At 50.0% G+C, this 15680-nt stretch overlaps 1 long non-coding RNA gene across 2 annotated transcripts in view; it reads right to left on the bottom strand.

The window, feature by feature from the left end:
- The window catches only part of LOC101670885, a 56277-nt gene extending 41337 nt beyond the window's left edge, over positions 1 to 14940 (bottom strand). For both annotated transcript variants that reach the window (XR_001176238.1, XR_006606478.1), the window contains exons 1-2: positions 14841 to 14940; positions 9954 to 10063 (exon numbers count right to left, since the gene is read on the bottom strand). This is a non-coding gene — a long non-coding RNA (uncharacterized LOC101670885). The remainder of the gene's footprint in view (positions 1 to 9953; positions 10064 to 14840) is intronic.
- Positions 14941 to 15680: the final 740 nt, after the last annotated feature.

Below are 15680 nucleotides of genomic sequence, written 5' to 3'. Positions count from 1 at the left end.
ATTCAGTATCTGGTGAGAGCTCCCTTCCTGGTTCATACATGGCTATCTTCTTGACCTAATCACCTCCTGAAGGCCCCACCACCTAGTACCATCATAGTGGGGGGGTTTGGGGTAGGCAGGGGCATAAACAAACATTCAGTCCATAGCAGAGTCCCACACACAGGAAGGCCTCAGAGTCCCAGGGTAATAAGGAGGCAGAATGCCTATCTCCTGCCTGGGGCTGCTAGCTGCCCCTTTCCCACGTCTTGCCCACATCTTGACCGACCATCCAGGAGCAGTATCGTCTGGTCTGCATACACAGCAATGACAACAACTGCCACCCAAGGTGAAAAGAGACCAGCCCAGACTTTTTCCCAGATGAGATTACTTCCAGAAAGGAAATCTGCCAAAAGACGAGAGCTACCGAGAATGGGGAGGGGGCATGGCATATTGGGGCCATGTGGGGAAAGCTGATTTCTGGCACTGCCCACACCCAAAAATAGCAGAGAACTCAAATGTACCAGGAAGGGGCATCTTCCTTCATAGCTTCCATCCCCAAGCATTTATTTAGAGAGAGAATATCCGTGTCCTCTGGAACCCCGAGGTACTGTACTCAGCTGCACGAGTCTCCCTGTGAGGACCCCTAGGAGACAAGGCTAGCCCCAGGCCCACCCTACCTCCTTTGCGCACACCTCTCTCCACACATCGAATCAGCCTGAGTGTCCAATCCAAAAAAAAAAGGAAAGACCATGCAAGCAAGGATTCCCAGAGACTCTCCATACTGATTCCCAGCCACCCCAGTACTCTTCCCAGGCTGGCCCTCTCCTTGGCAAGGCTCAAGGCAAGCTTATTTCCCCCAAGGTTGTCACAGAGCAATTTTCTAAACTGCATGAAAATAGAAAACAAACAGAAAACCAAATCCACCAAAGCCTGCATCTCGAGAACAGCTTGGCAGGCAGGAGCAACGTGCTAACAATTTCATGCTGTTTTAAGAGTTTCTAACGAAGCAACATGCACCAACAACCAGATGTGCCCTGATACCAGAAGGGAACACGGGCTTCTAGACACAGACAAAGATTCATAAAACAGGAAAACACTCATCAAGAAATGTAGCTTCCAAGCGTGCTAGGCCTGGGGTGGCTGGTGGGGAGGCTGTCTCGGTCCGTCTGCCCCTCAGACTCATTCACACAACCATTCATTCAGTCCTGCCAAAGAATTGTGGTCAGCACCTTTGCACCAGTGGACATGCTGGGTACCTGGGATCCCGAGCAAGGGCTTGTAGCCTGCACAGAACAAAATCAAGGAAACAAATATAATGACAGCATAGCATGCTATGTCTGAAATGGACAACAGAAGCCCAGAAAAAAAGGTCCTCTTCAGTCTGGGTGGGAATCAGGACACTTCTTAGAAGGGCGCTTGGGTGGCTCAGTGGGTTAAGCATCTGCCTTTGGCTCAGGTCATGATCTCAGGGTCCCAGGATCAAGTTCTGCATTGGGCTCTCTGCTCAGCAAGGAGCCTGCTTTCCCCTCTCTCTGCCTACCTCTCTGCCTACTTATGATCTCTCTATCAAATAAATAGGTAAAATATTTTTTTTAAATAAAGGACAATTTTTAGAGATTTTGATTCAGTATATTTCAATATAATCCATGGAGCCCTTATACATGGAGGACACAGGAGGGGTAAAAATCATGCAGTTTCTGTTTTCTTGGTACTTGCCCTCCAATGGGGAAAGCAGCGGTTGTCCAAGAAGTGAGAGGAAGCACGTTGACTGTGCTTGCAGCAGGTGATCTGAGAGTATTTATTTGGTGCCCACTGTATGCAGCATGGACACACACGGTCCACCAGCCCCACAGGGAAGGAAGCTGGCCTGGCCTCTTATTTACAGGGTCTGTGGCTTGTGAATGGGTCTCAGTTTCCCAGGGGAATGAGGTCATCTCTGAGTCTCTGTCACCAGAGCTCCACCAACTCCAAGATGACCACAGAGCCTACCATTGTCCAGGACCCTGGGCTCCAGGCTGCCCCATGGGACCAGAGCCTTGGAAGTATGGTGGGGGCTGACCTGGAGACAGACAAATGTCCATCAGGCGACTTTCAGTTTCTATCCCATTAGCTTATCTTATCACCTGCCTGCTTGTAGTACACAATGATTAATATTTTTGTTACTGAAATTATTGTGAAATGACCATCATATTGCATTTGGGGTTTAAACTTGCTCATCAGATGAATGGAAACATGTAAGTTATAACATGATTTTTGTAATATTGCATTTTGACATTTCTTCTTCATTAAAAAAAAAAAATCTTCCTTTTTCTCAAAAAGTAGCTGCTGGCCCTGGCCTCTCCTGGCCTGAGAGGTCACCCCAGGTCAGAAGTCCTCCTGCGCCCTGGGAAGTCCTTGCTCCCTGGCAAAGTCCATTAGCTCAGGCTGAATCCGCCCTAAAGTCAGTGGCCCTCTTTATTAGGGCTGCGTGTCACCTGGTAACTTGTTTATTGCAGCAGCTGGGGGGGGGGGGGGTTAGGGAGGGGAGGGTGGGCGTGAAGGTCACAAGTAGGTGGGAATTGCACACCTCAGGCCGGAGCCTCCCCTTGGTCATTATTCTCCCAGAATGACCTGTGGGGGGGGGGGGGTAGGGGTACCCAGCCCTCCTTGAGCTAACACAGGACAAGCCAGCACAAAAGAACTGCAAACAGGCCCCTAATTAATGGGTTTGCTTAGAGCTATTTCCCCATTTAGGGACTTCATCCCGATAATTGCAGGCTCCATAATCATTAATCAGTCACTACTACTTTTCTGGGTGCCGACCACAAGCCCAGCTCTGTTCCAACAACCGTGGGGAGAGAAGAGTGAAGAACAAAACCTTGGGCCTGTGCCAGCTGCTTCATTTGCATGAGCCCTCAGAGTCTCACAAGGAGCCGGAGAGAAGTACGTTTCGCCCTCTTTTCAGATAAGGAGACTGAGTCACAAAGAAATCAACTCGCTGGAGCTTAGCAGCTTGGCAGCAAGTGAGACAGAATTTGAACCTGGAGCTGGCTGATTCCAAAGCCTGGGCTCTGGGAGGAGGGAACAGATTAACTGCTCAAAACCAGACCAGCGCAGAAGAGCTCACGGCTGAGTGGGGCCAGGCACACTCTGGGTCCTAGGCGCCCAAAGAAGGGGAGAGACACAGGGCCTAGGTCCTGGGAGAAGGCCTTCCAAAGAGCGGCATCAGAGGCTGGGTCTGAAGGATGTTTATAATAAACTGTGCTCAGGCACCTTCTCCAACCACTAAGTCCAGGGTTGGAAAGGACTGTGGAATCTGTGCCTCACTTGGGGCCAATAAATGATCAGTCAAATGTCCAAGGAGGCCATGTACACATACACACACATAACACCACCTCAGCAGTGCCAAACAGTGCCCAGAACAGTCATGAGAAAAGAGGACCTCACTGGGCAGCCAGACGCTGGCATCAGGCACCGATGGGGATTAGGACAAGGGCCAAGCCGAGAGGAGATGAGGAGCCAGTAAGTCCTGGGATCACCCTGGACCTGGAAGGTTGGCAGCTCCAGAATGTCTCAATTTAGACCTTGCCCCAGAACATGAGAAGGACTAGGGACAGAGGAGAGGCACCAGGAGCTGAGGAAGAGCAGGGGCTAACCAGGAGTTGGGCACTTTCTCCTTTATCAGTCATCCCAGCCGTGCCCCCACTTCTGAACACTCCCTACTTGAGCCTGGAAATACACACATGAGCCAGGTGTTCAGACCCCTGGCTCCATGGGAAGTGCACACCACAGTCCCAGTCGCATTCTCCCATGAGTCTCTCCTGGGCCCTGGCTCTTTGCACACTGATGTCTCCACCAGGCAGAAAGAGCCCTCGGGCCAAGCCCGTGTCTGCCAGAGATGGACAAATGGGAGCCAGCTGGCTTTTGACCAGCGAGGCCTGTACCAGCCCATCCCCTGAATGCCAGCCCCATAGGAATCCCATGGGACAAACCATTCTTCCATTCAGCTGAGATGAGAATGTGAGCCTGGCCTCAGTGGTCATCCAGGCCCAATTTCCATGGCTCCACATGGCGCCACAGTCCACAGTGTGTCCAACAGTCCACAACACACAGGATTTTGCCAACAGTCTGTTTCTGAATTAGATGCAGAGTGAGATGGCCCATAGGAGCAAGCCAACGCTTCCTCCAGTGGCCAGGCCTCTCAGTCTCCAAGGAAAGTACACTCTGGTCCTAGAAAACAGGCTTGGAGCTAGGAGCCAGACCCTGGCCAAGATCTGATAAGCCAAACCCCAAGTAGTTAGCAAGAACCCAGGCCCAGCTCCACTTACCAGTCAGCACAGTTTATCTGGAAAACTACTTCTTGCTCAGATGCCCAGCTCTCAGCAAAACTGGAACTAGGACCAAACCTACATGAGGAGTGGTCCCCACAAATGTGAGCTAAGGAGACCTGTCCAATTCTGAAGCAGCTCCTTCCTCTTTCCCTCCCTTCCTTTGGCTTCTCTCTTGATCTTCCACAGACCCTCTGGCTGTTCTGCCCTCAACTAAGTGCCAGGGAGGGGAATTTAAAAAAAAAAAAATTATCATCTTAATTTGCCGTTAGCCACTGAGGTTTCCCTGGATAGTCTTCCCCATGCCATGTCCCAGGTGCCTATGGGAGATGTGCTAGAAAGCCCAGCTCTCCACACCGGAGCCCATCCAGTAGGAGACAAAAGAACAGCCCAGACTTCCCATGACTTGAATCCCAGAAGAAACACAAAACCAAGTCTGTGACCTTCATTTATACTACAGTTATTTATTATTCTAGGAAGAAGGTGGCGTCGGCAGGGAGATAGAGAGGATTTCCAACAGAAGTTATTTTATGGGAGCCCTCCTGGGGGGGCGTACCAGCTCTCCAGCCTCAGCAACATCTGCAGAGTCTCATCGGGGGGTGAGCCTCACCAAGGGGCACCCGCCTTCTGAAGCCCCCAGAGAAAGTGAGCCACGGCCTCCAAACTCGGCCCAGCTTGTTCTGAAGCACGCAGGAGCCCTCCTGGGCTTCTCTTGGGGGCTAACTGATGGAGAGTCTCAGCTTCAGGGAAGAGACCAGCACCAGCTTAGGTCTGCAGTGGAGCAGGAAAGAGGAGCAAACAGAGGGCACCCTTCCTGATCATCCTGCATCTGGCTGAACGTCCCCAGCGACCTGACCGGTTCTGTCCTTCCATCCCACCCTCCCTCTCCTCTCTCTCTGGCTCCTCATCCTCCCCCCCAGGCCCTCCCCTTCTCCCTCCGCACCCCCCATCTCTAGCTCTCATACTGGACATCTCTTGCATGTGTGTGTCTCTTGCTGGCAGCTGGCTCTTTTCCACTCTGTCTCCCTTAGCCCCCAGTCAAGCCTCAAAGGCCTGGAAGCCAGCAGGGGAGAGGCTGTTTCACAGCTGAATGGAACAGAAAACTCTACTGTTGGCTCTGAATGTGTTTCAGCGGAGCTGCTTCTGCTGAAGCAGACGTGGAAGGGCTCAGACGTGGAAGGGCAGCTTCAGGGACGAGAGCTCTGGCTGGACCCGGAAATGTACTGCTTTCACCCTGCATGTGTCTGAGGCACCTACGTACCACGCTGTCACCTCCAGCCCAAGATGTCTTCCAACTCCCTTCTCTTGGCGTGGGTAGCCTCACTTGGGGAGGTCAAGTGACTGGGAGAAGAGGGGTACCTCTGAGGGCTTCCCAGGAACCACCTCAACAGCAAAAATTGCAGAGAAGCGGTCTGGAGAAGTGAAGTCCGAGGGTACTATCCCCAGAACAGGTCATCCCCACATATCCTCGCCAGTGCTAGCTTTGGGGCATCAAGCCCTGTAGATCCCGGGAGGGTGGACCTCCTAGGGACAGGGCTCAAACACACAAACGTGGACCTCATCTCAGAAGGCAAGACCCCTCCAGGCCTAGAGGAAAACCTGCCATTCACGAGGGCAGATTTTCCAACATGAGAATTTAGGGTTGCCGATCAAGTAGGATTGTCAGACAAAATTCACAATACCCAATTAAAATTGGTTTTCAGGTAAGCAACAGATCATTTTTGAGTATAAGTCTTTTTCAAAGTGCCAGGGACATACTTATGTTCAAAAATAATTCATTGCTAATCTGAAATTCAAGTTTAGCTGGGCACCCCTTTTTTATTTGCTAACTCTGGCAAGCCTACTCTAGAACTGTCTGACTCCATAGTCATGGTGGAAGTGGAGAGGGGGTACCATAGGGCCAAAGGGACAAGAAGCCCCAATTATCTCAACTCTTTCTTGTCCCCAGTGGCATTCCCTCACTCTTCAGCTGGGCCCTGGCCGTCCTGAGGTCTCCATCTCAACCTCTCTTGCCACCATCCCACCTGATTCCTCAGCTCCTTGCTGAGCTCCTAGCTCCTGCGGCCCAGATGCAGACCAATGCTTTGGCCCCTTCGTTTGGCTGAATGCAAGTTGAATTTTTCAAAACTTTATTAGAAAACTTTCTAAAACTTTCTAAACTTTATTAGAAAAGTAAAGGTAAAAAAATAGAAGTAAAACATACAAATATTTGAACTCATAAAAAAGCATAGTCATTGTCACACGTAAGGAGATCGAATATCAAAGCCCTGAGATCAGGTAAGTCCAGACATGGTCTGGTCGCTCTTTCCCTTCAACTCTTCTTGAATCCACTGACTTGCAGCAAAGGTTTTTTGACCTGACTGGCCCTTCGGTGAAGATGGCAGAACATTCTGGAACAGAGGCTCTGGTTGGCTGCATATTAAAATCACCTAGGAAGTTTTTTACAGCCTCCCCCAGACCAATTAAATCAAAATTTCTGAAAATAGGGCTCAAGTATCTGGAGCTTTAAAAGCTCCCCAGATGATTCTAATATGCAGCCAGGGTTGAGAACCCATGCACATCAGAAATCACCTGAGAACCAATAAAAAGCTACCGATGCTTGCAACCCACCCTCAGAAATTCTGATTTAATTGGTACGAGTTGGGGTGGGAGGGCAGCCTGGGCACTGGGGTTTTTTAAAAGCTCCCTAGGTGATTTTAACGTGCAGCAAAGTTTGAGAATCACAGCTCCTCATACTTTAATAGACTTCAGATCTCCCAAAGACCATGCTAAAACGCAGATGCTGACTCAGTAGGTCTGGGGTGGGACCTGAGACTCTGCATGTCTAACAAGTCCCAGGGTGACACCACCATGCTGGTCCCCAGGTGGTACTTTGATTCACAAAGTCCTAGATGTATGATCATTGAGGCTAGATGTCCCTTGGAATCATCTGGGCCACCTTGTCAATTACCTCGGCCCGAGTCCCACCCCTGTGATTCTGATGTAATTGCTATATGAGCTGGGCCCCCGACACTGGGATTGTAAAACCCTCGCAGGTGATTCTGATGTACAGCCAAGGTTGAGAACCTTGGATGGGGACCAACATCTAGACATCATTTTACAAGTGGCCCTGTGACCCACAGAGGGGAATACCACGCTCTGCAAGCTGTTCTGACTCACCTCTGTTCCCTGCCCTAGCTGGCAGAAGATCCTTTCTTCCTTTGCCTCAGAAGGCCATACCCTCTAGTAAAAATTCCCTTTCTCCCACTTAAGCCTAAGAAAACCTTGAATTCCCAGCTCCATGGCAAAAGAGAAATGATTGACACAGGACCTTGAAACCAATGACTGGCCAGAACCCGCCCACCCGCCTTGCTCTGTCACCAATCCTTCCCTTTGCTCAGGGAGGGGGTCTTCTATCATGATGCCTCTGCCAGAAGAACCCTGGGCCGCCCGCCGAAGAGTACACTTCAGCCTTCCAGTAACACACGAAGAAGAGCAGCTCTGCTTTGACCGGACATAATCAATCATGGGTGCTGAGCGGTTTTCATTACGTGGTAGTTCCCAGGCCAGGTTAACACACGGCCTCTACCCCTGTCCCACTTCATGCTTTTGAAGTGAAGCCGTGGTGACTTGTGGGACTGGAAGTGGCCCACAGAGAACCAAAGGACAACGTGGACTTGAGAAAATTATTACTCTCTTTTTGGTGTGACTTCCACGAAATTATTCATGAATCATTTTTGTTTTCCTAGGGGGCTAACCATAAATAGCATCTGTAATGCATCTTCATTAGGAGCTTTCGTCCTCTGACAGGGTCTATGTCTTCTGCTGGGAGCTGGATGCTGCTGGGAGGAATGCAAGCCCATGGCTTGGGGATCCGGCGTTTGTGTAAAATATGAACTCTAATGTGTAGAATTTGCAGGTCGCCGAAGTGTCACAGTCTACTGAAATGGGTCTGGAATCAATAAGGTACACATCAAACTCAATTGTGTTTAATTTTCATTGCTACCTAGAGGAAAGCCTCGCATAGCCCTACACAAGTGAAATTAAACATGAAAGCCCGTCTGAAGTGTAGAAGCAGTACTTAAAATGACCTGTAAATAGGGTAAAACATGGCAGCCCAACCCATCACAACATTATCGTTCATTTTTCTTTCCATAGTGGAGGTGACAGCCGCCACAAGAAAATCAAAAGAGACATGAGCACATTGGCGATCTAAAGGAGAACAAAGTGTTTTCAGTTACACACCAGCAGGACTTCCCTCTTTGCACACCCTTGGAGTCTCTTCCAAATGGAAAATCACACTCTGTCCTTCAGGGGAGAGCAAAGGAGGAAGGCAAGTAAAACAAGGCCCTCCTGCACTTGGCCAGCTCCCAGCCCCCCATGCCGCCCCATCCTTGGCCAGTGAGATAATGCAAGTTTCAGCTCTCCCAGTGGACATGGGTGGGGGGCAGACACCCACACTGGGCACTTTCAGCTGACACTGACCTTTCAGTCATGGAAACATTCCCTAGACCGACACTAATCAGGGGCACATCTGGCGCTTGGACGGCGTCCAGATAGGGGTTATGTTAGTCGAGTCAGCATGATAACCCGCTGGGGAGGCGGGGGAGGGGGAGCAGAGCCCTGCAGAGAGCAATCAACATCGCTGGCCGGGTGTGTAAGACACGGTCATGCTGCGGGCCCAGTGAGTCATAGAATAGAAACCCCCTCATCCCTGTCCACCCACTTTCCCAACCCCCATCAACAGGGGAGAAAACTGGGGAGACCCCAAGAGCCAAAACAACTTCCCCAGGCTCCCACCACTGGTCAGGAGCAGTCTAAAACGCCAAGGTCCTGACTCCCACTATCATGCACTTCCCATATTTCTACACTCTCTCAAAGTGTAGTGTAGCGCACGCTATCTCAAGATAATATGCGGGCCAAAGTGATGAAAAGAACCCAGCTGTTTTTCCTCTACTAACTTCCCGTGACTTGCAAATGTCTAGGACAATTTTCAAAGGCAAGGACAAATCCCCTTGGTCTCCATCTCCTTTGCACATCATATCACCCCAATTCTTCCACTGTAGCTTCTTTTGGGGATATGGAAGGAGAGGCTGTTCTTCCAGACTGGTTGCTGGACTTCTACCAGAAAGAAACACAATACCCTCTCTCTCATCCCCAGGACAAGGGACTACAATGGTGACTAAGACCTCATGGTATTGAAGGTTCAGCCGTACAGGTCAGAAATGACCGAAGATATTGGCCAGTTCTCAACATCTGCCTTACACAGCCTGACACCTGTCGCAGCCATGAACAGCACTGCTAAAGAGGTAATTAAGCAAACCAAAGCCAGGATAAAAGGGATTATGTCCCCACCCACCCACACAGAAGGCTGTCTCCAGCTGTCAGAAGGAAGTTCTTTCCATGGCCACTGGAGTAAAATCTCCACTCATGTGTACCACGTTTCAAGTCTACCCTGAATGATCCTTCCCTGTATAAACCTCCAGGCACAGATAATTATGGAAATCGGGAATCTCTCATCCACCTGCTTAAATCACAAAGAGATTAACACGATTTTCCAGTATAAAAACTGCAGAGATCTGTTTATCCTTCTCCTCCTCTTTGTTATAAATGCCTAAAGACAGGGAAATAACTCAGGTAAAAACAAGACCCATATCAATGATCAGCTTCCCAAAGTAAATTTCTTACCCAGTAACGAATCAGCTTGCAGAACTCCCAAGCACGGGTCTCCTCCTTCAACAGCCAGCCTCCGTTACAAGGGCAGCTATCATCCACCAACCAGCCAGCTTTGTCCTCTTCTAGAATAATCAGAAAAGAAAATTTTCTTCACCCCAATTAATTATGTACCCCTCCCCCACCAACCTGAAAATCACCTCTCACTCTCAGACCCCTCACTTCTATTGTCCTGAGAAATAGACTTTATCCACAGGTCACTGAGACAGAAAAATGAGCCTCCTCCTTCTGTATGGGACAGCTTCTGAGTTGCTCCCTCCTCGGGAGGATTTTGTAAGACTCTGCAGGCTCTCCAGGTCTCTGAGAAGAAGCTCACAGACACTGTCACTCTACCTAAGCCAGTGGGGGTCTCTGCCCGTATCAGCCCTTTTCTCCTTGCCAACGGTTTGGTACAAAGCCATTTCGTGTTTCACGCCAAACCAGTAATTCACAACACTCATCAAAATCTGCCTCCATCAACTGACTCAGCATTCCTGCTTTGCAAGCATAGCCAACCTCCCTAACACCCTGACATCCTAGCCTCCAGCTTCACTATTTACATCCCATGAGAGCTTTGGGCTTAGAAAGCCCAGTTCCCTTGGGTAAAGTATGCAGATGATTCATCCTCTCATTCTGAGCCTTGATATCCATGCCAAAAAGCTTCTGAGGTGGGGTTCAGAGAAGACAGAGTGGGGGAGTCCTGCTGCTATGGAAACCAGTGTGCCAGTTTCTAGAGGAGGAAGACTAGCTGTTCTTGGGACACTGCTTTGCCAGGCTGCCCTGGAGAAACTGAGGAAGCTTCTGGCCTGAAGTGGCTGTGGACACAGCCTGGGATCACCATGGAGCCTCAGGCCAACACTGACACTTGCCTGTCCCTTCCTTCTCACCTCCTCTCACACCGAGGGGTCCAACCCACCACAGACACCCCATCTGGCCTCCTGGGCAGTAGCACAGCTCCAAGTGAAAAGTCCACTCTATGTCTGTGGACAAAAGGGTTTTGACTAAATTCTGTGTTTCAGGGAGTGAGTTAAATTCCGTTAACGGGGGGCGGAGGGGGGGGTTGGGGAGGAGGATGAGAGGGATGACAAATAACAACTTGTCTGAACGTTTTACATTTCTCCTCAGCGCCTCAGTGAGGTTCACAACACAGTCATCAATGATAGGGAGGGAGACCTCCCAGCTGGGCTGTCCCTCAGTGCCTCAGACAAGCTGACGGGACTCAGAGACTGATTCACACGCTAGGAGGAGCATGGAGTGGGGATGTGGGGAGAAGGGGTCAACATGCCAGAGACAGAATATCCAGGAGGGAGATTGATGGAAGGGTCATCAGATGCCCCCAATGCAAGGGAGGTAGGCAGACAGAGACAGTCTCTATCAGTATAACAGGCATGATAACTTCCAAAAATGGAGGCTTCAACCATTGGAAGGTCCTGGACCAAGATAATAAAACTAAAAAAAGGCTTTGAGAGCTCACTATGTGGGCCACCTGGGTGGCTTAGTTGGTTAGTGTGTGTCTTTGGCTCAGGTCACAATCCCAGAACTCTGGACGGAGCCCTTCCTCAGGCTCCCTACTCAGCAGGGAGTCTGCTTCTCCCTCTCCCTCTTCCCTCCACCCCCCCCTCGTTCATTCTCTCTTTCTCCCAAATAAATAAAATCTTAAAAGAAAAAAAGAGGAGGGGGGTGCCTGGGTGGCTCATTCGTTAAGCGTCTGATTTTGGCTCAGGTCATGATCCCAGGGTCCTGGGATCGAGCCCCACATCAGGCTCCCTGCTCCATGGGAAGCCTGCTTCTCCCTCTCCCACTCCCCCTGCTTGTGTTCCCTCTCTCGCTGTCTTTCTCTGACAAATAAACAAATCTTAAAAAGAAAGAAAGAAGGAAGGAAAAGAAAAAGAGAAAAGAGCTTACTATACACCAGGCACTCTGTTACATATATTATTATATTTATTACTTTGTATAATTTTCATTATCAGCCCTATGAGAATGAAACCATCACATGCCCATTTTACAGGGGTCAAAACTGAGACTTAGAGAAGCTAGCTAAGGTTACAGAGCTAATAAGTGAAGGAACTAAGATTCAAACCAAGGCCCATCTGGGCAGAGTGCATACCCTTGACCACTACACTAGGGCAAGAGGTCCTAGAAATGTCAACCATGTCTATTAACCAATTAGAGACTAGTGTGTGAATAGTGCTGGAAGGATTTTTTAAGATCCCAGAAGACAGCTGTTGGCCTCATTTTGACTAGGATATTAGCCATCTCCTCCACACAGCACCATTTTCAGACAGGGCATATTATGACACTTGTCATAAGTGTTTATAATATTCTATGGCCAGAGAGCCCAATGTATACCACTGCCTTGCCAACACTCCTTCCAACAAAAATACAGCAGAACATGGTAGGAGGCTGAGCTGAGGCTCCTGAACAGAAGCCCTTCATGTCCCATCTGTCAAGTAGAATACCAGTCCTTGATTTCGCCACCTTCTAGAGGTCTCCAGGGAGACTGCAGGCTCTCTGAGACAGTTGGGGATACAAAGCCAGGAGGGAATGAAGAGGCTCCACCCACCTCTTTCTAGCTCAGGAATTTCCTCTACCTTCCCATATTCTGCCCTGCCCAAATTATCCACCAGAATTAAGCTAAAGGCCTCAGGAGTCAGTCAAGGGACAGGATTGGGGTAAGGGTCAGATTCTCTCTTTCACTTGATTGTTCTCTGATAACTCTTGGCCAGATTTAGTCGAGCTGAATCCATCACTCTCAGGGGGCCGTGGATGTGGAGAGAGGTACACCTTAGAAGTGTATCTAGGATGTTTAAAACCTTGGTACAAAAAGAAAGGCACAAGAAGCTAAACCAAAGAAGGAGACACGGTTGCACAAAGTTAGGGGATCTAAAGAGCTCCCTAGGGGACCAGAAGGACCAACACAGTAAGATTTTTAAGAGGTGATAAAGGTAACTTGTGTCAAAGGAGGCAGATACGGCTCAAGAGACAAGTGAAATTAATTCCTTTCTCAAGCCATCATAAAGGTGAATGGCTACCAGATGGTCAGATCAAAATACCTGTCCACAAGCTGCCAGAGGGGAAAAAATAAACACAAGAAGAAATCAGATCCTCACGGAGCAGGTGAGCAGGAAATTAAAATATCTGTACACTGACCACAATGCAAGACCACACACGGTCACAAAGAGGCTGGTAGAAGACAGTGTGCGTGTGAGAAAGCATCTATCCTCTGTCTGCCAGCTCACACCCAGAGACAGAGTCACAAACCTCACAGCACCTCAGAGGAAAAGTCCTCTGAGAAAACCCAATCATTCCAAGAGGGATGAAGATGAGAGAACAGAGGTTGGGCCACTAAAAGGAAAGTAACACACCTCACAGGAGAGTGTCACTGGACCCAGTACCAACATCTTTTCCTGAGCACTTACTATGTACCAGGCCCTGGGTCCCAGGCAGCTTCTGAAATGACTCTCACTGATTTCTTGCCTCCTGTGTGATCCCTTCCCTTCAGTGTGGCCTGGACCTGGTGACTTGCTTCTAACGAACAGAATACAGCAAAAGTGATGGGATGTCACTTATTTCAAAAAAAAATCTCCCTGAATGGGTGCTGCCCAGACTCTACTCCAACTGTCAGTGACTTCATCCCCATTCTCTCGTTCAATTATCCTTTCTGTGTCCCTGTTGCTACATTCCTTCTAGAAGATAGACACGCACGCACGCACGCACGCACGCACGCACACCAAGACTCCAGAAGTTGGAGGGAGCTCAGCCTCCTCCTGCCATTGTTCAGCTTCTTCCCAATCAATCTCCTGCCAACCACAAATTAGCATTACACAGGCATTTACAGTGCAACCCCCAGGGACAGATAGAAGCTAATCCTTAAGAAGGGGCACTGGTGCAATAGCAGGAGGCCGAAAGCTTCACCCCCACCCATGGGGTGCTCCTTTGCAGCCCTTCCAGCTCTTTTGTGAGCTGTCCAAGTCAACCACAGATGACGAAGTTATGGGGTCCTTGAACAAAGAGAAGACAGTTGGGGTCCCAGGAGCAACATGTTTGGAAACAGCTGCATGACACATTCCTGAGACTCCATCCCCAGCAGAGGACTACCTCTCAGAGCCTCTAGCTTGATCCTTGTGGATGCACTCTTCCATTTTCCATTTTTATTGATTAATATTAATGAATGGCTCCAGGTGGGACCAACCCAGAGCAGGAGATGTCCTGGGGCCAGGAGTTAGACCTGCTCTGCCCTCTGGGCAACTTGCGTTTAAAAAGCCCTGGGCATTTTTCTTTTCTTTCTCTTAAGGGATTTATTTGGCCTTAAGAAGTATGATTGAACTTCCTAATCCCAAAAGAAGGCAGCCCTGGCTGGGTTCCCAGGATCATTTTTATCTCCCAGTGCTGCCTTTTGGGGGGCCCTGAAGGCCCCCAGCAAATGTAGCCCCTTCCTCCAGCAGTCCCAAAGGCTGGATCTTGCAGCCGCCGGGTCTGACAGCTCCCTGCCCTTATCCCACAGCTGGGTCTGGATTTAAGGGGAACATGCAAGAGGGGAAGCCTCTTATCACAAACATTTCCTGCCTATTCGCTTCCGACCATGCATACCACAGTCCTTCGCTGTCTGGTTGGGCCACCAAGGATGGCCACAGCAACCTCTTCACAAAAGACCTGCAACGCAGGGTCCCCAGACCTGTTTCTGGTCCAGATCCTTCCCCGTCCACACCTGTCTCCCTTCTGTGGGGAGCTCATAGGTTCTGACAAGCCACCCAAAACGGCCCGGGCACTGAAAAAATGGAAGGAATTCAGGTGGAACCAGAAAGAAAGAAAGAGGACAAAAGCAGATAAGGTTTTTTAGTTCAAATAGAAAATGTCACTCACAGCTGGAGTTCTGCCCACCTTCTATGGGCCGGCTGCCTGTCTCCCAAAAGGAGAAAAACAGAAACGCAAGTACCCTCGAGTCCGGCCTGCGCCATTCTCGTCCCTACGTTGACTGCGCGTGCGCGTGCGTGTGACGTTGAGGCCTTAGGGACGATCGCGGGTTTAGATACTGAAGGATTCAGAGCTGGGGGTCAGGGGGTCTAGGTCCAGCCCAGCCCAGCCGGGCTCAGCAGAGCGCTGAGTTCCTAGGTCCCTCTCCCCGCCCAACACCTGAGCCACCCTAGTCCCACCCCTCTCCGTGGCCTCCCCTGCCTCCTGTCCCCAGCTTGCTGTGTGGTCTGAGCCCTCTGCCATGAGAAGCGGGAGGGAGGGAGGGGTGGGCCAGCATGTTTACAGTCAAGCATAACAATCTTTATTTTAAATAAATAAAAGTTTTAGCCAGTTTTCACTTCCCTTTTCTTCCAAAATGTTTTCTCCCTCCTCCTCGTCCTTCTCCTCCTCCTCCTTCTCATCATGCCTGAGCCTTTATCTGTGGGGCCACCCAGGGAGGGGCTGTGGGAGTGGGGAGGAGCAGAGGCCAGACCGACCCCAGTGCTTAGAGTCTTCTCAGGTCATGTGACACGCCCCTGTCGAATGCCCACGGAGCCCCTGGGGTTCTTGTGAATTCAGGGATGTCTAGGCCTGGGGAATAGAGACTAAACAGGAAGCCTGGGGCCCATTGGCTGCATGTGTCCATCTGTTCTCCCCAGTCACAGGGTTGCCCACCCCATCCCCCACTCCACTATGAAATTGCCATCCATCTGTCTTCCACTGTGGCCTGTCATCTCTGTCTCCCCCATT

The sequence above is a fragment of the Mustela putorius genome, unplaced genomic scaffold (assembly GCF_011764305.1).
Source record: "Mustela putorius furo isolate JIRA1106 unplaced genomic scaffold, ASM1176430v1.1 tig00000281_pilon_pilon_pilon, whole genome shotgun sequence".
NCBI lineage: Eukaryota > Metazoa > Chordata > Mammalia > Carnivora > Mustelidae > Mustela > Mustela putorius.
The sequence above is the reverse complement of the archived record's forward strand: the minus strand, read 5'-3'. Positions and strand labels throughout refer to the sequence as shown.